Source organism: Lithobates pipiens, unplaced genomic scaffold (genome assembly GCF_037356315.1).
Source record: "Lithobates pipiens isolate NorthernLeopardFrog02 unplaced genomic scaffold, aLitPip1_a1.2 Scaffold_8, whole genome shotgun sequence".
NCBI classification, from domain to species: Eukaryota; Metazoa; Chordata; class Amphibia; order Anura; family Ranidae; genus Lithobates; species Lithobates pipiens.
The window spans coordinates 358,849,417-358,876,588 of record NW_027507903.1 but is presented as its reverse complement, the minus strand read 5'-3'; the positions used below and the strand labels follow the sequence as shown (position 1 = coordinate 358,876,588).

The 27,172-nt window shown below is 41.4% G+C and overlaps 1 long non-coding RNA gene across 1 annotated transcript in view; it reads right to left on the bottom strand.

The window, feature by feature from the left end:
• LOC143962644 (uncharacterized) overlaps window positions 1-27,172 on the bottom strand; it is an 838,833-nt gene that overhangs the window by 423,233 nt on the left and 388,428 nt on the right. The window contains exon 2 of the long non-coding RNA XR_013270746.1: window positions 1,884-2,235. This is a non-coding gene — a long non-coding RNA (uncharacterized LOC143962644). The remainder of the gene's footprint in view (window positions 1-1,883; window positions 2,236-27,172) is intronic.

The following is a 27,172-nucleotide window of genomic DNA, read 5'->3' as shown; positions in this document are numbered from 1 at the left end:
TTTGAAGGTCCTTGAGCACGAGCCCAGTGGAATTACCCACAAAATGACCCCATTTTGGAAAGCAAACACCCCAACATATATTCTATGAGGCATGGGCTGCAGATAGGTACTTGGGAACTCTGATGGGCTGGAGACAGGTACACATTTGTAGTACACACAACCATATACAGTTCTACCCATAATGCTTCAGCCTCATCAAACTCTCTACTTAACTAAGTACTCTTTCACACTCACTTTGAGATCACTTCTCACATACAGACAGACATCACCATCTTTCTGTTTTACCTTGTCTCTTAGAAAGAGAGGATTTCCAGGAATATTAATATCCTAATCATATGAAGAATGAAGCTGAAATTCAGCAATAGTAGTGTGATACCAATTAAAACATTGTTTTCTTCACGCACCAAAGCTTTCAATTTACCTATTTTGCTTGACAGACTTCTGCCATCGGCGAACAAACACTTTAACTGATTGTCACATTTTTCACATGCATTTTGTACATTTTTTTTTTGTAATCCAAATAATTAAATTTTCAATGGTTGTAACATGGGAACCTTCTTATCACCTGCCAGAGCCCCCCCCCCCCCATCTTCCCCATTTCACCCACCATTAGGGACTGACTCCTGTCTGACCTGCCTGCCCCATTATAATCAAATTCACTCTCCCCCTTTAATCCTAGTTTAAATACACCTCCAGCCTTCCCATAAACCTCTCCCCCAGGACAGCAGATCCCTTCCATTTAGGTGAAAACCGTCTTTAGCATATATGCTGTAACTCAATATAAAGTCAGTCCAGTGCTCTAGAAACCCAAATCTTTCCCTCTTACACCAGATGTTTAGACATACACCCAATTCTCTAAGCTCCCCCTGTTTTTCGTGTGTTACACACGGCACAGGCCATATGTCAGAGAGTATCACCTTGGAGGTCCTTCCCTTCTACTTGCAGCCTAATTCTGTGAATTGATTCTTAAGGATCCTCCATATTCCATGTATTCTATTATTGGTTCCAGCATGGACCAAGACAGATGGGTCAAGCCCAGCTCCTCCCATAAATGTATCAAGCCAGTCCACTATGTGTCAAACCCTGGCACCGGGTCTCCATCCACGTTTATACTTTTCTTTTAGATACGAAGATATCTTCTGTGCAGTGCCATTAGTATTACCGTTAAGACCTGTCTTTTACTTTTGTAAAAACAGGAGAAAACAGTATTTACAACAGCTGCCTTTTCCCATTCATTGTCATGTATTCATCTGTTATGTTAAGTCTTCATAGCCTTTTTACCATATTTGAAAAAAAAAATGAAAAAAAAAATTGGATTTGTTTTACTTGTTGTAATATCATTAGCACCATCATCATCTCTATCCCATTATCATATTTTCCCATTACCATTGTTGACCATCATACATTGTCCTTTTCTGTCCAGAAATCATGTCTTCTTTTTCAGTGATTATGAAAAGGGAAAGGGAATGATTATGAAGAGGGAGGGATAAGTGCCAAAAAAACAAATAGCATCTTAGAGGTACAAGATGAACCTTGGAGGAAGAGGGGGTAGAGGGATTGGAGGGAAAGGGGAGGGGGAGGAGGGGAAATGGGAATTTTTATGAAATAGTCTTTTATGAATAAAGTAAATGTATTTAATGAAAACAAATAAAATTGAAATAATAAAAAAAGAAACTTTTGCCATCTGCCATCTTATCAGCATGGGATAAATAAACTACACAACGGTTGGGATATTTGTGTCTGTACAACAAAACATTTATATATATATATATATATATATATATATATATATATATATATATATATATATATATATATATATATATATATATATATATTTTTTTTTTTTTTTATTTTTTTTTTTTTTTAGAGACAACACTCACCTTAATGCAGCAAGGTGAGGAGGAACATCATTGTTAATGTTGGAATTGCTGCTTTGTTGATATGCAGGGGAATCCTCTCACAAAGATTTGTGCAAGTGCAGAAGTGCAAGGAGCATTATAAATGCATGTATTTTCAGGAGAAAATGTTCTTGGTGCAGTACCTTGGTGATAAAGCCTTTGTCAGTCTTTGTGTTGTGATGTTCCAGAGCTTCTGATCATAATGTTTATAAAATCTTAAAGTGGGAGTTGCAAGTGACAACTTGGCATGTATCGAAGATATTAAACTTGTCTAGACCACTTGTCTAGGCTTCGGAGAGCTTGAGAGCAAAATGAAGGATCTTCTTGTAGCCTTCTGAAAGAGAAGAAGAAAAAATTTATTATTAAGATACTTTCCTTAACCAGCCTGTGACAGATTTAATTCATCACATGGTTAAATGAGGGTCCTTTCTTGTCCACACTGTGTTGTTTCTCAGAAGAAGCACAGCCAGTATTAGTCTGACACAGGATAAGCTTCTGAATCTCCAAACCAGAGCCAAAAGCCTGGCCTGCTCCTAAAAACCTATGATCCAATGGAGCCTTAAAACGTAACCTAGTTGCTTAAACTTCTTATTCAGATATTGTTTTATCACCTTTTCTTTGCTTATTATTATTATTATTTTTTTGCAAGAGTACTTATCAAAACAGTGTAACCCCTAAATAGATAAAATTGTTGATGGTAAAATGTCTTAGAAAAAAAATATACAAACATGTGAAAGATATGTGTGTGTGTGTGTGTGTGTGTGGGGGGGGGGGCAAAGGTCCAGATTACTCCAACCCTGATCTCATACTCTTCTATCTCTGAAATATGCTCAACCCCTCCATAGGGCGTCTGAAATAGTTACACTTTAGTGGTTTCTATGGCTGTTTTACATTTAGCCCAGGTTCACACTGACCTGCGGGAATGAAGCCGTGTGAGTTCAGCTGAATTTCACTCCCACATGTCAGTCCGATTTCGTCCACCATTTCAGAGACATCTGTGCAGGTTTCTGCACAGATGTCAATGTAAATCGCAGACCGAAATCGCAAAAAATAGTACAGAAACTACTTTTTGAAATCGGTGCAGCGCCGAAAATGCAGCATTGTGCTGACTAGGACGGTGCAATTGTCGCTGACTTGACATGCGATTTGAAATGTCAAATCATACCAAAGTGAACCAGGGCAAAGGATCCTTAAGAAAATGATTAGCTGATGGAAGTTTTAGCAGTAACTTCTTTATTTCCACAGCCTTGCAGCACACCCACCATGTGGGCAGCTGTTTGAGAAAAAGAAGATTGGTCACACACCATGGAAGGAAGAACTTCTGTAGAAAAGTTACTTTATTGTCAAGGTGCCAAAGGACGTAGACAGGATGTCACAGGAACATTGGTAGAAAGGATGAACCATCGCTCCAAAGTAATCCTTGAGGACTGAAGCTCTGTCTCTTATTGATGAGCCCCAGGTGCAGCTATGAGTAAGCACTGATTATGGTGTGAAACGCGTCAGTATTTTCCTGCACCCTGTTATTCCTTTTGCTGTGGATTTTTTTTATTTTGTTTTGATGTGACCCACGTTGTTTCAATTAAAGATGGGATTTCAAGTCTTTTTCCAGTGTGTGGCTATCCAGAATTTTGTCCTGCTTGTTTGCACAGGAACATTGGTAGATCGGTTTCACACAGATAACTTGTGCTTGTTCACAGCAAGCATGAGTTATCTGTGTGAAACTGGTCTACCAATGTTCCTGTAACATCCTGTCTACATCCTTTGACACCTTGGCAATAAAGTAACTATTCTACAGAAGTTCATCCTTCTATGGTGTGCGACCATCTTCTTTTTCTTCAATTACTATTGACGGCGGTTAGCCAGGGTCAGCAGCCATAAGGAAATCTTTATCCACAGTCTGAGCAGTGTTACACTCTTTCTGGACTTTGCATAGGCAGATATAGGCCCCAACAATAGTTTAAGTTTGTATGTTTAAAGTGAAGGTGTATTTCTAGACAGAACTTTTTTTTATTTTTAATGCAGTGGGGAAGGTTTAGACCCTCTGCCAAGTTTTTATTTCTGTCTATCTAGTTGTACTGATAACCCTTGTCACAAAGAAAAATAGTGAGAGGAAATTCAATATTTTAGTGCTATTTCCAGAACAAGAAGTGAGGATAAAAAAATGCAAATGAGACACTTTTTCTGGCAATAACGGTGTAAGAGGAAAATTCCCTTCACTAGGAGGTTTCCCTAAACTTCCTGTTGCACCTCTGACAGGAAGTAAAGGAACATTTTCTAAACGGTATACAGAGAGCAAAAAAATAACCTGAAAGAATTTGATTTTAATTCTTCACTACTTGAAAACTAAAAAATAAATGGCTATACATATATACATTCTGATACTTCTGAAGATTCACCAATAATATATTTTAATCCTCAAAATGGATATATGTAAACTTTGGGGATTCAAACTGGAGTTTGTAATCTGTAGTAAAGTAATTATATTTTGACACTCATATCTTATGTACCAATACATCAGGAGCAATGTAAGTGGTTATTGTATAAATAATACCTGCAAACTGTGCTTAAGGGCCGGTTCACACTGCGAGCCGCGGCGAGGCGTCTCCGACTTCCTCGCCGCGACTTGCAGGGGGGGTCAGCGGCGACTTGCAGAGGACTTCTGCATAGAAGTCAATGCAAGTCGCCCCCGAAGTCGCCCCGAAGTAGTACAGGAACCTTTTTTCTGAGTCGGAGCGACTCGAGTCGCTCCTCTCAGAACGGTTCCATTGTACTCAATGGGGACGACTTGCGGGAGCGAGGCGAGGCGAGCCGTGTCGCCTCGCCTCGCGCCGCAGTGTGAACCGGCCCTTACAGACCTCATACATAAATACATCATAACATAGTTACATAGTTACATAGATAGTCAGGTTAAAAAAAGGCACAAGTCCATATAAACCAACCGTAACATTCTTGTTACCATAGGTTTTCGTTTTAGGGTGTGTAAATGGTGCATGCAAACTCTATTTTTTCACAATTACATTGTAAAAATACTATAATGTCCTCTTAGTTCTTATGCTTCAAATCACAAAATTGTACAATTTACACAAAGAGGCTCATTTATTAAACAATTTGAGAATAAATGATGTGTATATTAACTTCAGTTATCCAATTATGTGAAAAAACTAATTTTGTTTACTTATTTCATCTGCACGATTGGGTATGCAAAATATATAGGAAGTTGCTTTCTTCAGTTTATTGTGTGAAGATTATCAGCTCCTTTATTAAAGTGGTTGTAAACCCTTCCCCACAACTTTGTTTCATGTAAATCTGCATAAAAAAACCCTAATGAACACTGCTTGTAGATATCTCCTTACTTGCTTAGTATTGTTGTAATCCTTTTTGTTCTTTAGAATGATATCACTGAGCATGTCCAGATCTTACCTGATTTATGGGACACTCTCTATGTGCTTGTCTATCTGTTATCAGGACTTCCTACGGCACACCGCTGAACTCCCAGAAGACTGCAGAATCATTCAGAGCTTCCTCCTACACCCCATGTGACCATGTGACATCACATGCAGTGTAAACCTGGCCATTACTGCAGTCTTTTCAGCGGAAACTGATAAGACTGACAAAGGCAAACAATCGGCACAAGTAAATACTATGAAATAAAACAAGTCAGCTATTAACAGGGAAGGAGGGTTGCCATAGAAACGTTGGATTGAGAAGGAGGCTTGGTTAACAGTACATGAAGTGCTCAATGTAAAGGCAGAAATACACTCTACTGTGGACTCAGAAAACAATACTTAAGATGGCACTGCCTAACCCCTGGAAACAAGTTTTTTAAAGTTTCTTTAAACAGTAAGTAATATGCGATTTTGGCTGGATTACAGTGGCTATAGTTTAATAATTACTTATTAAAATGGTCTAAATGAAAAGAATCATCAGAGTGGTAGAATGTACTTCCTCTTTAAGGTTCCATTCACATTGGTGCTCTTAAAATTGCAGTATACATTTTTTAACTTATTTTTATGAGTTGCATTAACAATTAACACAATACATATGTGTTTTAGATGCATTTTTCATGCATTTACATCCCTAATCAATTGAGAAAATATTGACGTGACTCAAAAAAAATGCACCAACAATGCACCACAGTACATTTTTGATGCATTTTTGATGTATTCCCATTAAATTCAATGGGAGGTGCATTTTTGGTGCATGTTTAAAACAGGGGACCAAAGGTGCAACATGCAGAACTTTTAAAAGCACAGCACACTTGCATCACAGTAATGTAAACAGTTGCATAGGATTTAAATGGTACAATTTTTTCATTCTCTTTTTCTGCTCTTGAAAGGTACATTTTCAATAGTTTTTATAGAATTTTACATTTTAGAAAAGGAGAATCAGACAAGCAGTGCCGGGACAAGGTCATCCAGAGCCCAGGGCAAACATGCCAAACTGCACCCCCGCCCCTAAGGTGTATGAGCATTATGCGTCATCAAAAATCCCCCCCCCCCAAAAAAACTGAGCACTAATCTTTTTCACCCCCAAATTCCCCCTCCCCAGTGCAAATATGTTCCCCTGCTGAAATCCCCCCCATCAGCAGAAATCTTAACCCCCATCCCACACATCCCCCCCCATTCAAGTGCCCCCCCCAAAAAATCACTCCTCTTAGCACAAATTATCTACCCCTAAGATTACCCCTCCCAATAAACCCACTAGAAACCCCCCCCTTCCAGCACAAAGCACCCCAATCATCCCTCCTAGCACAAATATTCTTCCCCATTCCTGCTCCCCCTAAATTTTAGCATACCCCCAAATTCCCCTCCTAGAACAATAATTACTCCCTGCTGCCCCCCAAATCCCCCTTTACAACATTAATCCCCTCTCCCTATTTCCTTGTAGTGCCCCCCTTACCTCACATGATACCACGGTGCCCAGGGAAGCCATCCCTCCTGCCCACCCCTTGTCCCGGCCCTGCAGACAAGGTACAGTAAACTGGTAAACAGGTTAACTTATATTGTGGTCACATTCAATCCCTGACAAATGTCTGCTTATATTAAATTTTTACATTTTTGTTAACAAGGAAAGTACTTGTGCCTCCTATTGTAGGTGAGGTTGGCTATCAGTTCAACCACTAATAATCTTTCTCTATGTGACACAGTGGGTGATCATTAGGCCTGAGTCATTCCCTGCCTGTATTGTCCCAGCAATGCAAGTAGTATACAGAGGGTATTAACCACACACAGAAAAGAAAATAAACAAAACTACAAACATAACTTTAACTAAACATTCCAGGCAGAGTGTTGTTGGTTATCCCTGAGATATTACAAGACCATGCAAGTCTTGGGGATAGGGGCCCTATTTATTTGGTCAGTCTATGCTTCATAGACATGAAATCAAAAGTTCAGAAAATAGCCCCTGAGTTCCATTTGAACCGGGGAGCCCAGTTCTGCTAAATCATTTCAAAATGCCCTAAATTCCTTGTGGTTGATGAGAAGAGAACCTCGTAAGTGCTGTGGGTGTGAGTTGTTCGGATCACCTCTGCAATTTCTGTGGATTTCTTTCCAGTGTCTGAGTATGGTTAAATGTGTTGCTAATAGTAAATGGGACACTTTGGTAGGATAAAGGGATAGGGTTCAATTCTAGGGATAGTATTGCCATTCCTGGGATAATGCTTGGTTTAAACCTATAATTTTGGTTATCACCCTCTCTACCTGAGTCCATAATAGGCAAAGTTTTGGACAGAACCAAAAGATGTGAATTATATACCAGAAAAACTAGAGTCTCCAGCATTCTGAGAAGGCATTGGGGTAAATCTTAGATATGTGGTGCGGTGTCAAGTACCAGTGCAGTAGTATTTTTTTGATGCTGTTCCCAGAGATGTTCACTCTTAATGGAGGTGAGAATGAGATGTAAAATTTTCTTCCAATGTTGTGCCGGGTATTCCTTCCCTGTTTGCTGTTCTCAAGCAATAATTAAAGAAGTATTTTTCTTTTCTTGTTGATATGCCTTTGCATAGGTTGGGGATTGTTGATAGTATTGGGTTATTTTCGCAGGGAGTGTTAGCTGGAGTTGTTTATTCTTCTTCAGTAGATGAGCTATTTGTGTGTATTTATATTGTTCTTTGGGTAGATTGTGTTCTAGTTGCAAGGTTCTGAAAGATTTAAAGCGGGATTCCACCCTAAAGTGGAACCTCCGCTGATCGGATCCCTCCCCCCCTCCGGTGTCACAATTGACACCTTTCAGGGGGGAGGGGGTGGAGATACCTGTCAAAGACAGGTATTTACCCCCACTTCCGGGCATAGACTCCCGTGGGAGTCTACGCCATTTCCTGCCCTGCCGCGCTGTCTGCTGGGACACACACGGGTCCCAGTGACAGCGCGGAGATTTCCTATTGCGCGGTGCGACTCACGCATGCGCAGTAGGGAACCGGGAAGTGAAGCCGATTCGCTTCACTTCCTGATTCCCTCACCTAGAATGGTGGCGGCAGCAGCCGAGAGCCGAGCGATCGATCGGCCTCGGCTGCCGGCATCGCTGGAACCCGGGACAGGTGAGTGTCCATTTATTAAAAGTCAGCAGCTGTAGTATTTATAGCTGCTGGCTTTTAATATTTTTTTTTTGGTGGAATCCCTCTGTGATGGGCCTTCTAATATATCTTCTAAGTGAGTAATCCCCTTTTCCTTCCATATATTAAGGTTAATGTCTGGGATAAGTTGGGAAAGTGCAGATATGGGGAGTTTTAAAGGTGTTACATTACCATTATTTGCAAAGATGAACCCAGGAGCATAGTGATGCCAGGATAGGTTGTGCTAGTTTGCTATCAAGGGAGGTATTATGAGATGCAGTTAGTAAAAAAAATCATGCAAATGTACATGACCCACTCTGCCTGCCTTCTTATGCTTAATTAACCTGCTAAATGCACATCTGGCCCTCTTGTCCTGCCAAATGTATTTATTCAGTATTGGTTGTAGATAAAATAAGAATTGGGTACTGAGATTAGTAAGTCCTAATAGATACAATAGCTATGGTAATATTTGCATCCTAAAGGCAACTAACCGGGCCATCCATGACAGTTCAGCTTGAGCAAGTTTGTTCAACTTGGTCCTAAATATATTTAGGAAGGGAGTGTAGTTGGCTGTTATAAGATCTTCGAGTTTAGGGGTCAATGTAGTACCTTTCCACATTTAGGGAAATTGTTGTACTAGTTTTTGTTTGGTCTTGTTGGGGATACCTAAGTTTAAGATATAAGATTTGGTATCATTCAATTTATAGTACGATATACCATTGAATGCCTGTAATGCCAGGTGGACTGAAGCCATGGAAGTTTTTGCATTTGTGAGCATCAATATGATGTCATCAGAGAATAAGCTGATGGTGTGGCATCTCTTATCCACCTGTAGACCAGTGATGTGGGGGTGTGATCGTAAATAAGTGGCCAGGGGCTCCATCAACACATAAAAAATCAGTGGGGAGAGAGGGAAACCTTGTCATGTCCCATTTGTAATTTCAAATGAAGTACATAGTGCCCCTGAGATGTAAACTTGGGCCAATGGGTTGGTGTAAGGTGCCATTATGGCTGAATAGATGGAACCTGTGAAACCAAACTTAGTCAACACTTGTGCTAGAAATTGCCAATATATCCTATCAAACGCCTTCTCTGCATCCAGCGCCAGGAGCAGAGAAGGTGTTTTTTGTTTGTTGGCCAGGTGAATTACATTGCATTACATTACAGTAAGTGTCTGGCACCCCTTGGTAAATCCAGACTAATCCACATCTATAAAGGGAAGGTTGAATGTCTACTAGTATGGTGGCCCGTAGTTTTGCATACATTTTAATATCATTATTGAGTAGTGATATGGACCGCCGGAAGTTTTGTGGGGTATTTGTATCCTTGACCAGCTTTGGCAGAGCAACTATCATGGCCTTGAGTAGGGATGAGCCGAACACCCCCCGGTTCGGTTCGCACCAGAACTTTCGAACGGACCCCAAATTCGTACGAACGTTAGAACCCCATTGAAGTCTACGGGACTCAAACGTTCGAAATTAAAAGTGCTAATTTTAATGGCTAATATGCAAGATACTGTCCTAAAAAGGGTTTGTGGACCTGGCTCCTGCCCCAGGGGACATGGGTCAATGCCTAAAATGTTTTTAAAAATGGCTGTTTTGGTGGAAGCACTGATTTTAATGAGGATTAAAGTGAAAAAAAAAGTGAAATATTCCTTTAAATCTCGTGCCTGGGGGGGTGTCTATAGTATGCCTGTGAAGTGGCACGTGTTTCCCGTGTTTAGAACAGTCCCTGCACAAAACTACATTTAACGGAAATAACGTCATTTAAAACTGCTTGCGGTTTAAATGTTATATCTGGTTCCTGCAATATGGTTGAAAATCATTGAGAAAAATGGCACGGGTAGCCCTCCCTGCCCATTACCAGCCCCTTTGGGTCTTGTACAGATATTAAGGGGAACCCCTACCCATATTAAAAAAAGGAAATAAGTGTGTGCCCCAGGCCCTATATACTCAGAACAGCAGTATACAGGCAGTGCAAACAAGACAGGGACTGTGTAGGTTTGTTGTGTTAAGTAGAATCTGTTTGTAATTTTCAACTGGTACATTTTTAAAGTGTAGCTCCAGTCAAAAAATCTATTTTTAAGCTTTTTGGAAAAGTTAGGGAAGGGTTATCACCCCTGTATAATTTGTTTTGCCGTCCGTCTTTTTTCATCTCACTTGCTGTTGTCTCCTTCCGTTTGCAAGTAGGAGATGTTTGTAAGTTGGATGTTTGAAAGTAGGGGCCTGCCCTATATGCTCTGCAGAAATGGCGGAACAAGGTGTTGTTTTTGCCACAACATTGTAAGCCCTGAAAGTGACTCTTGGTGGGCGCTGGAGCGCCCTGCTGTGAACGATTATATCAAGAATTGTAATTACATGCCATTGTTGAACAGTGGTAGAAAAATTGACCTTTGGTGGTTGTGGCGCTGGTGCCACAACATTATAAGTCCTCACAGTTACTCTGGGTGGGCACAGGAACGGGCCCTCCTGTGAAATATTATATCAAGAATTGTAATTACATGCCCCTGTTAAACAGGGGCTGAAAAATTGGGCTGCTGGCACTGGTGTTGGTGCCACGACACTGCAACCTCTCCCATATACTCTAGTTGTAGTGCAGGAATGAGCCCTGCTGCAAAGCATTGCATCAAAAATTTTAATTAAACGCCCCTGTTAAACAGGGGCAGAAAAATTGGGCCTTAGGCACCGGTGCTGGTGCCACGACACTGCAACCTCTCCCATATACTCTAGTTTTAGTGCAGGAATGAGCCCTGCTGCAAAGCATTGCATCAAAAATTTTAATTGAACGCCCCTGTTAAACAGGGGCAGAAAAATTGGGCTGGTGGCATCACCCAGAACCAAAAATGTTCTTCCAACATATCAGCGGAGGAGGAAGAGGATAGACAATCAACATAACAGGACAGTCACTCAGTATCAACATAGGCAGTCTTGAAGGGATGTGATTAGGGATGAGCTTCGTGTTCGAGTCGAACATACGGTCGACTCGAACATCGGCTGTTCGCCCGTTCGGTGAATTCCGAACGTTATGGGCCGTTCGCGCCAAATTCACGTGGCGCTCACGGCCCACAATGCACTGCGATGGCGCAGTGCATTGCTGGCTCATGATTGGCCAAGCATGCACTGTGACCACGCATGCTTGGCCAATCACAGCGCCGGCAGCGAGGAGAGCCATGATTGGCCACAGGCAAGATGCAAGAACGCAAAATCGGCTGATAACGATCGGTGTATACTGTGTTGAAGGTACACAGAACACCCACTAACTCCTGCAGACACCAACACACTACACAAGGCCGCCACGCTGGAGGCCTTATATAGTGTGGGGCGTGTACTACACAGCCTGAGCTATGATTGGCCAATCATGGCTCTCCTCGCTGCCGGCGCTGTGATTGGCCAAGCATGCGGGGTCACAGTGCATGCTTGGCCAATCATGAGCCAGCAATGCACTGCGATGGCGCAGTGCATTGTGGGCCGTGAGCGCCACACGAATTTGGCGTGAACGGTCCATAACGTTCGGAATTCGCCGAATAGGCGAACATACGTTCGACTCGAACACGAAGCTCATCCCTAGCCTTGAGCATCCCTGGAGGGAATAAGGAAGAGGCAGCAGTAGAACCAAAGATTTGGTGGGGATTGGATAATCTGATGTACCTCTGATTCAGTTACAGGGAAGTTGAGGTTGTTAGGGTGTTCGGCAGAGAGCTTGGGGAGTTTATTTTGTTTAGAAATGCTTCTATGACAACTGGGGAGGGTTTTGGTATGGTGGAATCCTTCTTAAGGTTGTATAGTGACCCCCCGTAGTAATGACTGAAAGCATCAGCTATTGCTTGGCAATGAAACTGTTTTGTTTGGGTGTTGAGGTGTAATATGTATGGGATTTGGGTTTTGTACCTGTGTCCTTTGAGTCGGTTAGCTAATAGTTTCCCTGCTCTGTTGCCACTCATGTAATAGGACATTTTGAGTCTCCTGGAGACTTTTTAAAAGTCCTCCAGGAGGAGCAATCTGAAGTCATTACAGGATTGTGTCAGTTGATCTGTCAGTGATTGGGAGGGTTATGTCTTATTTTGTCATTCAAGAGTTTCAATTATCAACATTAGTGCTTAGATGTGCTGCTGTCTCGTTCTCTTAATTATCACCCCCCTTGTGGATACAAATACCTTTTACAAATTACGATGTTTGTGATTCTTCTCAAAAAATTCACTGTTGTTGTTCAATTTTGGACTTGGTCGGAGCATCCTGGAAAAGTCAGGAGTCCCCTTCTGCTAGCTTCACTGACGCATGGTCCAACCTAGTAATTGTATTAATCACAGAAGGTTTGTATTCAAACAATAACCATTTATCTACTGGGAACAGGTAAACTCGGCTATTGGAGAAAAACGAGTAGCCCCTCTCGTTAGCGTTGAGCTTCAGGCTTCATACAGTACGTATGATTTTAACACTGACTGTAGTGATGGTGGAGGTCTTTTTGATTTTGAGTTGGAGTCAAGGGATGGGTCAGAAGTTAAGTTGAAGTCCCCACAAAGTTGTAACATTCCCTGCTGTATTGAGCAGATTTTTTTTCAAGACCATGAGGAAGAATTGGATTGGGTATATATATATTTACCACAGTATAGGTAGTGGAGTTGATTTCACACACAAGTATTATAAAGTGACTTTGCAGTCCCTTACAGCCACCATCACACCTTTCTTTTTTGTATCTGTGTTGGCTGTGTATATGAAGCAAAACTTAGGATGTGTGCAGGAGGTGCCTAGTTGTGAAAATGCGTCTCTTGGACACAGAGAATGTCACGTTTATGCTGAAGGGCCTCCTTGCAGAGAGACCTCCATTTTGCAGGGTGATTAAGACCTTTTTCGTTAATGGTTAGAAAGTTTACCACCATGGAAGAAGAGTAGGGTAGAGTTGAGTGGTGCATGATGTGAGGGTTTCACTTACAGTCAGTGGCATCTCGAACCACTGAGGCAGGAGGATTGAGGTCTGATGGGGCTCCTAACTTCATGTTGTTATCTTGTTGATACTTGTAGGTGCATAGAAAAAAAAAAAAAAAGACTTCTGACTGATGAAAAAAGGAAGTAAAGCTTAAATGATGAATAACATAGGATAACAGTGGCAAGTAGCCAAACAGTGAAAAACAGTGGTTGGGTGTGGCTCATAGCCATAGCCACTCAAAAATGTAAAAGGGGAAAAAAAAGTTTAGATCAGAGGGAAATCCAGGCGGTTATGATTGTGGGTGAACGTTACCCTTAGCCAGGTTATGTGTGAGTATGGGCATTCTTATTGGTCAATATGCGCCATTCAGGGTCAGCTTTCGTGTGGTTACCACTTTGAGTGAATCCATCACATGATCTGTTGCATCTTTGGTTACAATGGGCTTCATCAGGAATCCCCATTTATAGCCTAGTGTATGGTTCCTGAGTGCTTTTGTGATGTTATTCAGGTTCCTGAGATTTTGGAGCATATTTCAAGACAAGGCGGCATAAAACTGTAGGTTAGATTATGGAGCAGGGATTTGATACCTCTGTCTGGATACCACCATTAAGCATTCCTTAGCGAGGTAAAAATTTAATCTCAAAATGACATCTCTCTAGGTATTTTGTCAGAGAGAAAGGTAGGTTTGGGTAATTGGTGTATTCTATTCACTGTGAGGTCTAAGGCAGACATATCAGGCATCACTGTATTGAATATCAGGGTGACATACTTGCGTAGGTCCTGCTGTTGGACAGATTTTAGGCATCCCTCTTATCTTTACATTATTTCTTCTGGATCTGTCCTCTATGTCTGCCATTTTAGCCTCCACGTCATCCTCTTTGCTGTCATTAGCATCCACCAAGTCATTAATCGTTGCTCAATATTCCCCCATCTTGGTCTCTATGTGTCTCACTCTGGATGATACAGACTGCATTTCTGTGCTGAACTTGTATACACATAAGATCATGTCAGATTGAAAAGAACTCATCAAGGAGACTAACATCTCCTTGAGAACTGTGTCCATGGCAGGTTGATTATTTGTGGAGAAAAGGTCGACAGAGTCTGGCAGCTCCCTAATGTCATCCCCTGAGTCATGGAGAGAGCTCACCTCATGTTCTGCATTCAAAGCATCCATCTGGAGTCTTGCTTTTTCTGGGCTTCCAGAAGTTTGTGTAGCTGGTGAGGTTTGTAGGCTTTTAAGTGAACTGCTCCTTTTCTGAGTTGTACCCATCTGTGTGGAATTCTGTGCAGGGCGATGTACCGGGGTGAATGATGAGCCGGCACCATTTTGTTTAGGCCCCGGGTTGAAGAATGCTGTCAGCTTCTGAGGGCGATCTCCTTCCCTCTTGTGTCTAGGCATGATGCCTCGATGTTCCCCGGGGGCTGTAAGGCTAGAATGCTGCACTGGGGTGGTGAAAGGTTGTCCTGATGGGTCAAGTCGCTTTGTTCCTGCTGGTACTGGAGCTCCATGATCAAGTGTCCATCACAGTCTCTGGCTAGCTCCACCCCCCCTTGAAAGGTACATGTTAGCACAGCAAAAGCGCACCAATGTGAACAGGGCCTAAATTAGCCAAAAAGAGGCTGATTAACTTAGAGTTAGGAATGTTCAAAGAATTTTCAAAGTTCAAACTCACTTCAATTATCCAGTCATGTGGAAAGTAAATCCCCTTTACTTATTTCATCTGCAAATGAATGGATAATTGAGGTGAACAGTCACAAGTTATTTACCAAATCACCCCCTCATTCCTGTATTCACTTTTTTACTGTTTTTTTTTTTTATGTAAATATTTATTTTTTATTTTTAACCATTGTATTTGTTTATGCAGCAACACATAAAAAAGACTATTTATTTTAATTTGTAAATAACTTTATATTTCTGATGAATAGCTTTTTAATCTATAAAGTACATTTCCGAAAAGACAAATCACAGACTAAAGTTTGATAAGTAACAATCTACCATTTAGACCATATGGTCCACCGCTTTCTGAAATGTATTATCTTGCAAAAAAAAATTGTGTACTCTTTAATTATAAAGACACAACGCTAGAAGACATGTGTAAAAACACTTAATCAAAAGCATGAGAAAAGAAGAAACTGCTTTGAGAAAAAGTCAGAGGTTTATCAGAAACAGAATAATAAAGTGTTAAGGATTTGATTAAAGATACACATAAATAAGGTTTGCTTACCAAATTTATCTACAAATAATGACTATTTATGTAAGTCACCAAAACGTCTACTAATACTCATCATTAACTGATTGATTGTGGTGTCATTGTCTTTACAGAAATCACTGCCAAAATAAGTTCTACTGAGGCAGAAGATCATTAGGAATGTTAAATTGTGCAGGGATATAATGTTCTCAGAATACAATTGGCAATGGGAGCTAAAATGTGTCTGTCTCACAACACATGAATGATGCTTGATTATTCTTCTATGAGTTTCTTTGCCAGGTGAATTTTTTTCTTCTTAAAAGCATCTTCAACTATTGATTCATTTATACAACCTAACAAGGAAAAATATGTAGCTTCTAACTAGGAGTTAGGACTCAGTTCACTTGCTGGTGGCACTGTGAAGCTCTGGGCAGAAAGCTGCGGTTTTAGTGTCCACCAGCAGGTGTCACTCAGCACAGAGCAGGCTCCAATGATCAGCTCCACCTGGCCAAGCCAGCTGGGAGGGTACTTAAAGTGGTTGTAACCCCACTTGGTTATTTTCAGCCACTCACATGTCTTCCATAATGCCAAGTGACAAGTGTACATGTTGGCACTCACATGACTGCCCTCTGTTCCCTCTCCCGATCTGACAGCTACAATGGAGATATACACCACCACTCAAAGGCAGGTCCTGGGAAATCAGAGATAATTGCTCCAGGGGAAGGGATCCAGGTGCGAGCCACAGAATGCAGATAATGTGGATAATGACAGAACTCTGGACGGCCGCACTCCAATGCTAAAACTATGCTTTATTCAAATAATATTTAGGACACAGCAAATTACATCACAGCGAAAGATGCTAACACTGACACGTTTCGCACTAAGGCGAGTGCTTACTCATAGCTGGTGATGTCATTTTCTGTGTCCTAAATATTATTTGAATAAAGCATAGTTTTAGCATTGGAGTGAGGCCGTCCAAAGTTCTGTCATTATCCACTGACAGCTACAATGGGCGGGGATGCGAATTCCCAGAAGATGTCAGTTGGGAGGGGGAGATGAGAGGAGGAGAGAGGCAGCTGTTCATGTGAGCACCAAGTGGTGCTATGAAATATAGTATAGAACGGTATTTTTGTAATAAAACAGATACACTGTGCACTTACTGTAAATTAAGGAAGACAGGTGAGTGCCTTAAAATTACGCAGTTATTTCTGCAGGAGGGGAGGGGAAGGCACTGACATAGCTGATAGACAGGGATGGGGGGGAGGACAGAGGAGAATTGCAGATGATGGACGCACGCAAACTAACCACGTGTCAGGGCACAGTTGCCATGATAAACCGCGGTTAGTTTACAGGGGGAGGGCAGAAGCAGGCAGGATCAGCCAGGTATTCCAGTTGATACAAAGAGACAAATTACACAGCACAAGCACTGTGCCATTGTTCATGTTTTAAGGGAACAGGATATTTTTTTTTCAGAGTAACAAACGCTTTAATTCCACTTTTGCTACTGCTCCTTGCCTCCGTGTTTTGACTGTTTCTGCTGTGTACCCTGTTTGTCATGCTGCTGCCTGACTCTGTAGTCATCTCTTGCCCTGCATACAGTATCCTGCTGCTTTGTTACCATACATGTGTAAATGTGTAATAGATTACTTCCAGAGGTGATTCTGGCAAGCTCAGTAGATTGCTTTAAAAAAGGCCTGGATTATTTCCTAAATGTACATACTATAACTGGGTACTAACATTTATAGGTAAAGTTGATCCAGGGAAAATCTGATTGCCTCTTGGGGGATCAGGAAGGATTTTTTTCCCTTTGTTGCAGCAAATTGGAGCATGCTGTGCTGGTGTTTTTCGCCTTCCTCTGGATCAACTGTGGGTAAAGGATTGTGTGTATGGGATTGTGTGTGTGTTTTTTTTTTTTTAACTAGATGGATTTTTTCAACATAACTAAAGCCTCATACATGTGATCAGATTTCCCAATGAGAATTTTGTGATGACAGGCTGTTGACGGAAAATCCAATCATTTGTACGCTTCATCGGACAATTGTTGTCAGATTTTCCATGGACAAATGTTGGATGGCAGGCTTTAAAATTTTCCATGGACAAATGTCTGTTGTTGGATTTTCTGCACATGTGTACACAAGTGTGTTGGCCAAAAGAACAAAGTACAGGGCGGCGTGGCTAACCGCCGAGCAGGATGGACGTCTGACTCCTCAGCTCCCGCACCGACCGGACTATCAACCGGAGCATCGCCGTACAGAGTACACGTACGAACTCCTTACCGCGACAGGGTGACTACCATAGAGCCCAGCTATGCCTCAGACGAACCGAAAGCGGAAGGAATACCGGACGCCGAAGAAATTGACCGACTATTTTACTCAGCCGCCTGACACAGAAATCCAAGATGGCGCCTGCGGCCCTGTCAGAGAATCTTTGGCTTACACTGACCTCCCTGATGCGAACGAATCTGCAATATCCCTCCAGCAGCACTCCCCTGCAATATCTCTACAGAATTCTCCCTCTTCAACCAGTAACAGCCCTGCCAAAGCGCGGATGCGAATGGATTCTGCGGGGCCTAACTCAGAGGTAAGCCCTGCATCCATCTTACCCACACACCAGCCCTCAGCTATTGCGGCCTTCCCCACATCAGACCAGCCGGTCCTGGACACTACTATGAAGGAGATGCTCATCTCCTTATAATCCTCTATCCATAATGAACTATCATCCATGTTTACCCAGTTTTCATCTCATATGCTACATATGGGGCAAAAAATCCAACGTATTGAACACCATATGAGTGACCTGACTATTACGGTTAATGACCTAGTGGATGCCCAAGACCACACACATGACGAACAAAAATGGATGAAATCCAAAATGGCGGACCTCGAAGACCACTCTAGACGTAATAACGTCAAGATCAGGGGTATCCCCGAATCGGTATTACCTCATGACCTTAACACCTACGCCAGGAAAATGATCTCAACACTGCTACCTGACCTGTCACCGATGGAGACCATTATTGACCGCATACACCGCATCCCCAAGCCGTCGCACTTGGCAGACACCATACCCAGGGACGTCCTGATGAGGGTGCACTTTTATCATGCTAAAGATCAGCTAATGTTCAAGTCCCGGCATATGAATAGGCTACCAGAACCATTCTCTGATCTACAACTATTTGCGGACCTGTCTCAACACACCAGACAACTGCGCAAACAGCTGATAACGATTACCAAACCGCTGTTCAACCACAAAATCCCCTATCAATGGGGTTACCCGACTAAACTCATTGTATCCAGGAATGGGTCTAAACACATTATTACATCAGTCCCTGAAGGCATAAAGCTTCTACAACAATGGGATATTCTCCCGGAAGAGCCTACCGTACAGTCCAACAACCGCAGAGGGCCTTCTCCGCCTCTTTACCCCAAACAACCGCCTAATGCCCGCTGAATCTTTACTGCTGGCGATGCTCACCCGCTTCAATTCATATTCTGCACCACATTACTCCGGTTGGTGCCCTGCTCGGGATGTGTTAACCATAAACTTTCACCCCGTATAATTCCAACAGCCTAGTGTTTTTTTTTTGGCTGTTCTACACTACAGTATTAATTACCTTTTTATTGTTCTGCCTACCACTAACGAAGTACTAATTTCTACCCTTTCCTTCCACTGCTCCGGCTTCTCCTCTTCCCTGGTTTACCTCTGTTTTGAGAACTGCACCTGCTCCGGCTACAGGAACCCGCATCCGGACACCTTCTGACATCTTATAGAGAATCTCGCTCACTGTAAGTACCTACCACTACGCCTGACATCTGCACCTGACCTACATAATGCCGAAATTTCTATCCCTTAACACTAAGGGACTTAACCACCCAGCGAAGAGATCCTCCATGTGGAGGACCGCTCTCCAATCCAAATGTGATGTCCTCTGTCTCCAAGAGACCCACTTCAAAAAGCTAGGCAGCCCCCGCTGTTCCAATCGCCATTTTCCTCACATCTTTCAATCCTCAGGACCTGACAAACGTAATGGGGTTATGATAGCGGTAAAAGACACTGTCACCTTCACCCTCCACAATAGCATGGAGGACGAAGATGGAAGATATATAGCCCTGGATTGTACCCTCAACAAAACCAGATATACTATCGTAAACGTCTACTCTCCCAATACTGGCCAAATTAAATTCCTCTCTAGACTGATGAACAAGCTTAACAAGTTTCGACAGGGATGTCTCATTGTATGTGGAGACTTTAACATAGTTCCAGATAATTTCATGGATGCCTCCTCCCGTTCCTCCAGGCTATCCTCCCCTATGACTACCTTCATACGGAACAACAATTTATACGACATCTGGAGATGCCAACATACCACCGAAAGAGACTACTCCTTTTTCTCCCACAGACATAACTGCTACACGAGAATTGACTACTTCCTTGTAGATAAATGGATGCTGACCAACTCCACCGAATCAGGCATTGGTACGATCACTTGGTCGGACCACGCTCCAATCTCACTCACTGTCACCAATCATCTGAACTCTCCCCGGCATATGGTATGGAGAGCGAATGCGGACATCATTCACTCTCCGGAACACTCCTTGTACATACATAACCAGCTTGAAGAGTTTTTTACCCTAAATACTGGCTCAGTCTCCAGTAATACTGTCCTCTGGAATGCTCATAAGGCATTCGTCAGAGGGATTATAATGCAACTCTCTGCTCGAGAGAAGAGGAGGAGATCACAGCGTCTAGACACCTTAATAGCCAAAATTCATGCACTCGATGTTCAAAACCAAACCACACCAGACCCTAATTTAAAAGACCAGTTAGTCCTCCTTAGACAGGAACTTAGAAATTTACTCCTAGAATATCACACTCGCACCAACACGAAATTCAAAGCACACTATTATACTACAGGTAACAAGGCGGGGAAAGCACTTGCTCTAAGGATCAAGGGTCACTATGCTAAATCTAGAATACATCATCTCTTTCATCCAACCACAAAGCAGAAACTTTTAGACCCTCAAGCTATTGCAGATGCCTTTAGCCAATACTACCATACTTTATACAACTTGAAAGATGACCCCAACACCACTCAACCCTCTATTGTTGACATCAATTCCTTTCTTCAAACGATCGACCTACCAACATTATCACAACAACACATCTCTGACCTGAACACCCCTTTCACACAATTAGAAGTTCAAAACATTGTATCAACCTTGCCTTCCCACAAATCACCAGGGCCTGACGGCTTAACTAATGAGTACTATAAACAATTCAGTACTACCTTGGCTCCCTACCTATCCCAAGTGTGCAATGACGCTGCCTCCTCCTCTTCTCTTCCCAATGAAATGCTTAATGCTCTGATAATTACTCTACCGAAGCCAGGGAAAGAGCCCAACACACCACAAAATTTTCGGCCAATATCTCTTCTTAACACCGACACCAAAATCTTCGCTAAACTCATAGCCAATCGCTTAGTCCAAATTATGCCCACTTTGATACACCCTGATCAATCAGGCTTCACGAAGGGTAGACAAACTTATGACGCTTCAAGGAGATTGATAAACATAATTCATCACGCTGAGACTAGCAGAAAGCCTTCTCTGCTTCTATCTCTAGATGCAGAGAAGGCGTTCGATAGAGTCCATTGGGCTTACCTAGAAGCTACCCTTAAAAAATTTGGATTCCAAGGCCATATTTTTTCAGCAATTATGGCCCTATATTCTTCTCCATCGGCACAAGTTTACACGGACGGAATAACCTCCCGTGCTTTTCCAATAACCAATGGTACCCGCCAGGGTTGTCCCTTATCACCACTTATCTTTAACCTGATCATGGAACCCCTGGCAGCACATATCAGAAATTGCACAACCATCTCTGGCTTTAAAATAGGCCACATAGAACACAAAATAAATTTATTTGCAGATGATGTCATATTGATGCTTACTAACCCTATGACTTCCCTGGCTTCGGTACAACATGTTTTAACTACCTTTGGCTCCGTCTCTTATTATAAGGTCAATGAAACCAAATCATATATTTTAGAACTGGGCCTTGATGCTGTCACCAGCAATATTCTAAGAAACCAATATGCATACCCTTGGGCCGACCAAGGAATACCGTACTTAGGCATTGTACTCACTAAATCGGTGTCTAGATTGTTTCAAGCCAACTATGTTAAAACCAAACAATTATTAATCAAAGATCTGTCCAACCTCGCCAAATTTGAACTTTCATGGTCGGGTAGGCTCGCTGCGTTTAAAATGCTCACATTACCTAAAATTCTATATCAATTTCGCACCCTTCCCATCCCCTTATCCAAATCATACCTAGCTTCTTTGCAATCTATTCTTAGTAAATACATGTGGCAAGATAAAAAACCTAGAAGCAACTATTCCAAACTTCTCAAACATAAGCATGCTGGGGGTATGGGATATACAGACATCCGGGACTATTACTTGGCCACCATCCTTTCCCAATTACGGGAATGGACTAACCCCCCCCCATACTACGCTATGGGGAGATATAGAAAATCGTGCCACACCTGGTCCCGACCTCAAAAGCTGGTTATTTAGCTCCCTAGTCTCGGTGACAAATTTCAACATCTACTCACCCACCATAAAAGCATCGCTTTCTGCATGGAAAATACTTCGCAATAGCAAATGGTCATCCTTCCCTATGAAAGACATACCGGTATCTTTACAGACCCTCCAAATCTTATCACCTGATCTAACCATCCCTACATGGCTCACGTCCAGGGCATCCCACACTAATGACCTTAGGACCCTCACGGATAACAAATCTTTCCCTGAGATCCAGTCCATTTATGGGGCACCCTCCTCAGATTTTTTTAATTATCATAGGTTACGCTCCTGTCTGACCACACACACCCGCATAGAGGGTGCAATACCCTTGAAACTATGGAATTACTATTTCAAACAAGATTCCACATATAAAGGTATATCGATTATTTACCCCCTGTTGCAGGAGAAAAATATCTTCTTCAAATCCAAACCCTTCCTAGATTGGGAATCAGACACACTTCTCCACTTCTCTGACGCCCAATGGCAACAAGCCTTTACTTCTATATACAAAGCCACACGGTGCACAGGCTTATGGGAACTGACGTAAAAAATTACTCTTCGCTGGTATATGACTCCCCATAGACTCGCTAAATTTCAACCCGGCACTGCCCCACTGTGCTGGCGCAACTGCAACCATACAGGAACTTTATTCCACATTCTGTGGCAATATCCACATATTAATCTCCTTTGGTCAGACGTTACGAAACTTATTCGGGACGTAAGCAATGTTCCAATCTCTTTGTCACCACAACTTGCTATACTCAACATATTTCCGGACGATGTCCCTCATACATGCCGCACAGTCATTACTCATATTCTTCTAGCAACTAGACTACTCCTAACCAGAAACTGGAAATCCTCTACCATACCTAGCATCCTAGACGTTACCACACTAGTGCACTCCCACTATACATACGAGCTGATTGGGTCCAGAGGCCTACCATCCTATGCAAAAACCCAGGCCCAATGGCTCTCATGGCACAAATGGTACTCATCCCAGATAACCTGACTTTGTTCCTGATGAATATCATTCTTGTTAACTTACTTGTGATTGCTGGTTCATCATTCCATACTTTGTTCTCAAAACCTCCCCCCCCCCTTCCCTCCCACCCCCCAACCTCCCCCCCATCTTTTTCCCTTCTTTTTATCCGTCTCTCCCTCCCTTCATTACCCTACCCTCTACCCCACTTTTACTGCTGTACTATGTTCAAGGCACACCCTTGAGTTACACAATGCTAATACCTGTTTTTTGATTTAGATACACCTATGTGCCGAAGTTATTGTTGTTGATATCGTCATTATTTATGCTGACTATATCTGTATGACATCCAAGAATTGTATTGGATGTAGTTGCTATGCATGCTTTTGTATCTTGTGAAATTTAATAAACATCATTTTGAAAAAAAAAAAAAAAAAAGAACAAAGTACAAACACGCATGCTAGGAAGCAAAGACGAGCCAGAATCGGTCGGTCTTGTAAACTAGCGGTCGTAATAGAAAATTAAGATTTGTGATGCAGCAAATTATGAAATCTTGAAATGCAGCATACATTCTCTTCTTCTTTAATGGGATAATAATGAAGCTGCTTTGCTGGTGATACTGATGGAGTTATTGCAAACACATTTTCAAAGCTTTTTTTTCCTAGTGATATCAAAAATAATATTATGTTTGTTATTTATTTTTTATTTTTTTGGTGCAAGTTACCACAACACCGTTATTTCATAGTTATTAAAATACAAGATGCAACTATGTTGGTGTTCTCTGTTTTACATTGTATTTTTTAAAATGTAACTGCCTATTCCCAAACTGTCCTTTGAAATAAAACACATAGCCAGGTATTATTCTTCACAATTTTATTGTGAATTAAAAAAAAAAAAAAATTAGACATGCTATCTGCCAATAGAACTAAACCAAAAAGTGCATTCTATTCATCCAAAAATATAGAAAATATACCAAATCAAATCATTATTCAACCAAAAAAATAAAATAAATGCCACCTGCTTGTGTCCTGCTTCTTAATATAGGGGGTCAACAATGCCAAGAGTTGGTGAAAGCAGGGGTCCATCATCCAGAGATAATTCAGAAAATCATCTGGATTATTCTTCTGGAGCTCCCGCAGCAAAGGCATATGACATAATTGGTCACGACTAATAAAGCAACCAATTTTTGGTCCAAGAAATCCTCCTCCTGTTCCTGGACTGGACTTCAGGTCAAAGCAATAACTCAATGGTCAATAATAAATAACACGTTATCTCCTCCGATTCCGCAACATGGCTGGTTGACAAACGGTTATTCAGAAACGAACTGAAAAGTGCAAAATGAAAAGCGCAAAATTAAAAGCACGAATCAAAACTCACTAAACTTCTACTAACACAAAATTAGCAGAATGAGCCCAAAGGGTGGTGCTAAAGAGGGGAAAAACCACGTAGCAGGTCACTACATTCATGTTTGTTGGCCGACAATTCTTTGCTGTTTGTATGCAAGACAAGTTCCTGGCCAACGCCCTTCGGACACAAGTCAGAGGCTTTGTCTGCATGAAATCCGGTCGTGTGTATGAGGCCTCCTTCCCATCTGCTCCTTGCTCTCCCCTGCCTTATTTGTTTCTCATTTGTATATATAAAGTTAAGTTTTGCTTTTCATGTATTCTCTGGTTGATTGTTTGCTGGTGTGTGATTAGCTTTCTTTCACTGTAAATAAATCTCACTTTAAAGATATACATACATGGTCTGGTCCCAGCTTTCTTGATGTAGCTACCTATATCTGGTCTCCCACCTGCTAATTTCTGACACTATAGTTTGGACTTGTGGGGGCTGACTTGCTAAAGGAGGTGAGAATAGTCAGACAATAAAATTAAGAAAATAAATTAACTTCACTTATCCAGTTATGTAACAAGCAAATTCCTGTTTATTTATTTATTTTAACTCCAAAAAATCTCTAAAGTTTTTGATTTAAAATGGTTGTTAAGCCACACTGTTATCTTTCCACAAACGTCCCTGTTTGCTAATGACAAGTGTCCCAGTGTCTGTGCTTTGTTAATAAAATGCAGCTATATACCTGATTTCAGAGTGCCGCTGGGCGCTCTAGTGACTGGCTGCCTCTCCCCTCTCGTAATCTGATAGCTAGAGCAGGAGGGGATGAGAATTCCCCACTGATGTCAGCTGGGAAGGGAAGAGGAGAGGAGGAGAAAGCCAATCGGTCACGTGAGTGCTGTGCAGTGCTCTAAAATCAAAATATTTTAAACTAGGGTTAATTTCTCATGGAAGATGGTGGCATGGGATACAGGTACAGACAGCTGAACAGTGAATCGCTGCAAGAAAATGCTGATCTGATGGACAGGTAAGTGTATATTTTTACCGCAACTTGACATAACAAGTATGGAGGAATGGGTGGAAAAAGAGGAGAGTTAGGAGATACAGTTGTGTGTCTTTCAATGGCAATATGAGCTTGATCAGTACTTAAACCAACATCTACTTTTGCCTAACAACTTTTGTATATCTGTACTGATTTTCTTTTGAGAAACTGTATATTTTGCACTTCATTTCAGAATATTTTGTACTGTTTCAATTTTATATTATGTTTCCAAAAAAAAAATAAAAAAATCTTTCAAAAAGATGGATGTGCAAATCTCTCAATAAAATGATGAAACATCTGAACACTCTCACAAGTGCTTTCAGAATATATCAGTTGTTAATCAACAAGGCTTAATGAAAATAAAAGAGACATCAGAAGTAAACTAGCTTGTCAATGAAGATGTTTTAATTACAGATATACAGTATATCTACTGAGAACATTTCAGAAAAAAAAAAAAAAAAACGACGGAAAATAACAGTACCTGTATGGAAATGCTGAAGTTGAAAATGTCTGTTCTATTTTTGGGGAAAATTTAGATTGTCAATATCACGAGTAGGAATAGACATTTTTAAGAACATTAATCTTCAGTCTTTAAAGAGGAACTGCAGTCTGCTCACATAATTTGTAATAAAAGCATCTTTGCCATTCTGAAGCTTCCCTCCAACCACTTTGCATATTATTTTATATCCTGTATACTGTACTTGCCAAATATGCTGCAGAAACTTCCCTCCACTGAGTCTAGCTGCAACAATTTTAACTATGGGCTGCTGAAGCTGCTGCCTGTTCACTTCCTGGATTTACACAGGCACACAGAGGCACGCCTCCAGCTCTGCAGCTCTCATCGGCCCTCTTATGACTCACCCCCCTCCCTTCCTGGCAAACTCTCACAAGAGTTAGAGCTGTGCATGATGTCATAAGCCTAGGCTTTTTACCAGACAAGAAACGGGAAGTGCACTGTATAAGACATTTACCGGCAGAAAATAAATGTTTTACTATCCAAAGTTAAAACAACAAGGGCAGAGGATTTAATAGATTGAAAGATGAAAAAATGACTGAAGTTCTGCTTTAACATTTATACTTGTACAGCCTTATGGCTCATGGATTGGTGTGTGTTGTTGTTTACGTGTATTCTCTCAGAGCAGAAGCTGTAGTTCAGTATCAGGCTGTAAGACTTCCAGAGAAACTGTTCTATCGTCATCTTGTGTAATGGCTACAGAAGAAAGTTAAATCTATCAAATGACATTCTTTAGTTTTCTTTTATGTAATCCCAAAAATGGGTGCACGGGCTCACCTCAGAAGCAGAATGAGAAAAGGGTTTGGACTATCTCAGTACCTCAAGGACATAGAGAAAAGTATATATAGTTTGTATAAAAACAGTTTAATAGTATATATAATATAAAAACATGGTGGAACAAAACCACATTGACAGAAATACAGTTGATAGTTACAGCCTTACGTGCTGCTTCAAACAATTGCACAAACAATAGGATGAAAAGTAATCCACAAGGTTGAAGTGGAGTATAAAGTATGAGGCATCTTGGAAAATGATCTTTATTAGTTTCACAGCGAAAGCTGCTTCTTCAGAAGGAGCAAGTTATAATCATAAAATAAAATAAATTGTAATTACAAATTTAAACCATCCTTAATATTGTTGATACATATTTGAAAACAT